Raw genomic sequence first — 6,000 nt, 5'->3', positions numbered from 1 at the left:
TCCCTTATTCTTTATAGAACTAGAACGAAGTTAGAGCTAACAATACCTCTGATAATATGCATTTTCAATTAAATACACATACATTTTTATATTTGTATAAACATGTCATTCATCGCTATGCACTGATTCGTATTTATATCTTTGTTCATAACCAGCAAGTAATAATTGTGCGGCAAGTCTTGCTCGCATAGCTTCAGGGATATCGTCAGGAGGATTAACGCGCAACGTCGAGCGACCTTCAATTATTGCTTGCATATAGAGGTAGACGAACACACCACAGTCATAGCTACAACATAGAACGCTAAATTAGTCATTTTCGCTATATCTAATACTAACACAATTTAACACAATTCACACATTGGAACTAATCGTCCTCTTTGTTGCTCGCATTTGATGGGTTGATATTTAAATAAGCTGCGCACATTTGGCTTAACAAAATTAACTTACTGGGCATCAAAAAAGTTTATGATTTTAGTAACAAGCTCTATCCAAGCTTCGTGGCCAGCAAAGCTGTAATGTTTGATGACCTTTTCTTTCAAATCAAGTTCAACAAGATGCCAGTGATCGTCCCTGACCAAGGGGATCAACAGATGCTCTATGCGGACTGTGGTATATTTTTTAATATATGACAAAAATAGCTCGTAATATTTCGCGTCGACGCCATAAAGTGAGTGCTTGTTTGTTAGAAAATTTGTAGTAAAAGGAAAAACTGAAAGAAATATATTTGATTTGTATTCTCTTAATCTCAATTATAATTTAGATTTTTGATTACAAAAGAGAAGAGAATTGATCTGAATCATCCCCTTTGTTTAAGTATGGGTTCTTCACGGTGGCGATAGAGTACCTCCCTCGAATGCTCGCGTCGAGTTTGCTCTCTGTTAATGATCCGAACGTCTTGTTTTACTTTGCTAGAATGATATCTTCTCACGATTTGACGTTGTGGAGAAGTTGCAAAGCAAGTTTAAAATTAACTCTTTACGAGTTTATGAACTCAGTGCGAGTTTTAGAACTCTATGAAAGAGTTGATTTAAACCGAAAGTCGGTTAATCAGCCAAGGCCGAAAGCCCCAAGAACTTTGTTGCTGTAGAAAGCTCAAAGATGATCTGCTGCCGAGAAGATACTCCGAAGAAGCCGATCTCTAGATCTCTAAGATATTCCAAGATCCCTCCCTTTGCTGCCAAGTCGAGATCCAAAAAGCCCACCCTAAATCAATGGAGTTTACCCCTATTTATAGGGGGATTAAGGGGTATAACTGCCCCCCTTAATCCGCTCCTAAGTGGGGTGAAAATCCCTCTAATCGTGGGGGAAAACGGTTTCTAGAACCGTTCAGTTCGTGCTTTGAACGAGTCAAACGCTGAAAATGGCGTTCTCAGCCCGAACTCTGCATTTTAGAACTAAAACGTAAAGTTAGGCCTATTTTGGGTTGAAAACACAGTGTTCGCACAGCGCGGAAATGAACTCTGTGTTTTGGGCCTGGGACGCAGAGTTGGGCTCTGCATGAGCTCTACGTTTTTTAGTCCACGAACTCTACGTTTTGAGTCTGGAATTCAGCCATGAACTCTGCGTTTTGACTCTGAAACGTGGGCATGACCTCTGTGTTTTGAGGTTGTAATGTAGGGAGGATCTCTGTGTTTTGAATCTGAGATGCAGAGGTGAGCTCTGCATCTTGATTTGATGAGACTGTCAATTTGTAGTCTCTTTTGCTAGAGCGTTGCAAAGATCGTCATCTTATAATCTTCGTCTTGGCTCCTTAAAAATATGAGAGTCGTCAGATTGTAACTCCCGATGTTGATTATGAAGGCTGTTGATAGAGCTTTCATCAGTTGTTGTGAAGTTCATCAGATTGTAATCTTCATCGATCTACGTGAAAGTCTTCAAATTGTAGCCTTCTGGAAGTCGTCGAATTGTAACTTCCATCATTAGTGTTTGATGAGAATTAGCTATCTGTTATGATTTTTAGACAGCCGATAGTGCTGCAAACTAAGTATGTATGGGTTGAAATTAAAAGAGAGAATTAGAACTAACATGGTACAAATTAACACTCACGTGGCATAAATTAGGACTAATATGGTATAAATTAAAACTAACATGAGCTGCGATAGAACTCACATGGTATAAATTAGGACTAACGTGGTACAAATTAGAACCTACGAGGCATAAACTAGAACTCACGAACTAACATGAGCTACGATAGAACTAATATGACATATATTAGAAGTCACGATGTATAAATTAGAACTCACATGGCATATATTAGAACTAGAATGCTCCCCGATAGAACTAACATGGTATAAATTAGACCAGACATGGTATAAATTAGAACTCGTGAGACAATAATTAGAGATCACATGATATAAACTAACATGAACTACGATAGAATTAACATGGCATAAATTAGGATTAACATGACATAAATTTGAACTAACATGAGCTATGATAAAACTAACATGACATAAGTTAGGACTAATATGGCATAAATTAAAACTAACGTGATATAAATTTGAACTAACGTGGCATAAATTAGAAATAATATTGCATAAATTAGGGCTAAAATGACATAAATTTGAACTAACATGAGTTGCGATAGAACTAACATGACATAAATTAGAACTAACGTGACATAAATTTGAACTAACATGGCATAAATTAGAATCAACATGGCAAAAATTAGGACTAACATGAGCTGCAATAGAACTAACATGGCATAAATTTAAACTAACATGAGCTACGATAGAACTAACATGGCATAAATTAGAACTAACATAATATAAATTTGAATTAACATAGCATAAATTAGAACTAACATGACAAAAACTAGGACTAACATGGTATAAATTAGGACTAACATGACATAAATTAGGACTAACATGAGCTGCAATAAAACTCACATGACATAAATTAGGACTAACGTGGTACAAATTAGAACCTACGAGGCATAAACTAGAACTCACGAACTATATAACATGAGCTGTGATAGAACTAACATGGCATATATTAGAAGTCACGATGTATAAATTAGAACTCACATGGCATATAGTAGAACTAGAATGCTCCGCGATAGAACTAACATGATATAAATTAGACCAGACATGGTATAAATTAGAACTCACGAGGCAAAAATTAGAACTCACATGGCATAAACTAACATGAACTACGGTAGAACTAACATGACATAAATTAGGACTAACGTGGCATAAATTTAAACTAACATGAGCTGCAATAGAACTAATATGGCATAAATTAGGACTAACATGACATAAATTAGAACTAACGTGACATAAATTTGAACTAACATGGCATAAATTAGAAATAATATGGTATAAATTAGGATTAACGTGACATAAATTTGAACTAACATGAGCTGCAATAGAACTAAGATGACATAAATTAGAATTAACGTGACATAAATTAGAACTAACATGACAAAAATTAGGACTAATATGACATAAATTAGGACTAACATGATATAAATTAGAACTAACATGAGCTGCGATAGAACTAAAATGACATAAATTAGGACTAACATGGTATAAATTAGAACTAACATGATATAAATTTGAACTAACATGATATAAATTAGAACTAACATGTTCAATGGTAGGACTAACGCGGCGCTAACTAGAGCTAACATGACTCATGATAGAACTAGCATGGAGCCAACAAGAACTAACATGCATTTCAGTCAAACTAACACGATACTAATTTAGAACTAGCATATGCTTACAAGAAAGAACACTGAGACGACTCTAAATTTTTTGTCATATGCCTCTTGCTGAAGCGTGTCCAACACTGCTTTTTCCATCTATAACATCAATGAAACATTAGAATTCAATATAAACAAGATTTTTTAATTATTAAGCATATATAATCTAACATTGTCGTCAATCCGACCACCACAAAGCAAATATAACAACTCTTCTCTGTTAATACTGCTATTGGATGTTTTTATAACATCATATCTCCTAAAAATTAGAACTAACATGAATTAGGACTAACATGTGATGAATTATTGCTTGCATAGATAGTCAATTGAAACTTACCTGTGAATCTTTTGGGAGCAAAATTTAGTTAGACAATTATTCTGAGCTTTGTCGAGTCTGACAGCTACTGTAGATTGTATCCTAAAATTATGTACAAAAGCACCGCTGCTATCTATTATGCGTATGTTAAATAATGCAGGGTCTGGAATCTCTTTATTTAGCTCGCCCAATAGAGCTACCTCCTCCTCTGTCATTGGCTTCAAACTCAAGGCAACCCAAGTGGGAATTTGATTGTCGGGGTAAAAATGAGTAACTTTGCCAATTGTACGTACATATTTAGGACTTGAAAGTACATCTATAGTAACTTTTTGCTTTTTCTTTCATTTTCCTTCTGTGTATGGGGTCCTTTTCCATTTAGACCTCTTGCTTACCCTTCTTGGCGGTGGCCTACCCTTCGTTTGCACATTACTTATTAGAACTTCTACAAATTTGTCCACCTGTTGTGTAATATTTACAAAATTCTCTTTCCTATCTACATGTTCCTCCTCCATATCTAAATTCTCCTCAATCTTACTATCTACATTCTCCCCTTCTCTACCGACATGCTCCTCTACCTTATCTGCATTCTCCTCCTCCTTATCTTCTTTGCCCTCAACCTTACTATCTACAATCATCCATTCTCTATCTACATTCTCCTCTTTCTTATCTACAATCTGCCTTTCTCTATCTACATTCTCCTCCTCCTTATATTCTTTGCCCTCAACCTTACTATCTACAATCACCCCTTCTCTATCTACATTCTCATCTTCCTTATCTATAATCTCATCTTCCCTATCTACATTCTCCTTCTCTTTATCTATAATCTGATTTTCATTATCAACATATGCTCCTCTTCCCTATCTACAAGTTCCTCTTCAACAATCTTATGTATATCTTCTTGCATCGCGGGGTCTTCCTTATGTACACTGTTTGATTTGGACTTCTGTTCCTCCTCAGCTACCCATTGCTTCAACTTTATTTTTTTTATAATTTTCTGTTTGATATTTGTCTTCTACACCACCGGGTCTATAACCTCATCATGTCTACCAAAATTTTTAATTATTCTGTTTAGTCTGTTGATCTCAATCATAAATTCTTTACAATATGTACTTTTGCTCTTCTTTGTGGTAAATAGTAGTCATTTGAGAAATTTAGCAGAATTTCTCTAAAAGGTAAGTTGCTACTCAATGGGGAGATCATTCACCTCCTCTTCATCTTCAAAAGCATCGTCAATATGATTTGCCACGATCTGAGATAATTAAGAGATTATAATTTAAAGTAGGATTAAACATAACATGGATATTGTTTGCAGTTAGCGTGAAATAATTTAGAGTTAATATAACAGGATACTTACATAGCCTATTGAGAAGTTCTTATTTGTTTCCTCTTCATTCGCCTTCCTCTTGCCCTTAAGCTTATGATGTACTCCTTCACCCCTCTGAACTGCGGGAAGTGCAAATACATTTGAAGAAGCAAGCCCAACTTCCACAATAGGCCTATGAACAAATGTTATTGAAGCTGACTTAGCATTTGATGCAATTGTCCTCACCCTCATAGATGGGACTTTCACCTCTTCTGATGCCCAATTTGTCATTGGAGGACTGGTGCTGTCGACATAGGCATATTTCTTTATGCCCGTCATCTCGTAGTACCAAAGCAGTAGCAAATACATTAAGCATTCAAATTAGAACTAACAATGCATAAATCTATTCTAGAAGGGATGAAGTGCTACTTAACTTAAACTTAGGAGTAAAAACTCGGAGAGACAGATAGAGAGAGGACTCTCTCATACTTGCAAACTCCTAGGATAAGAAGCCTTGTTTTTGGTAGGAATAGTTCCCTCCCTCCGGTCGCCTTTGTTGCCCCTCAGTAGAGTGAGTCTACTTAGCAAACTGGCAGGACGCGGAGATCGATTGATCAATATGCATATCGAGAGTGGATGGTTGACCACCGCCCCCCTTGTCTTGTCTTGGAGGCTCTC

The sequence above is a fragment of the Asparagus officinalis genome, chromosome 7 (assembly GCF_001876935.1).
Source record: "Asparagus officinalis chromosome 7, Aspof.V1, whole genome shotgun sequence".
In the NCBI taxonomy this organism is placed as follows: Eukaryota; Viridiplantae; Streptophyta; class Magnoliopsida; order Asparagales; family Asparagaceae; genus Asparagus; species Asparagus officinalis.
The sequence above is the reverse complement of the archived record's forward strand: the minus strand, read 5'-3'. Positions refer to the sequence as shown.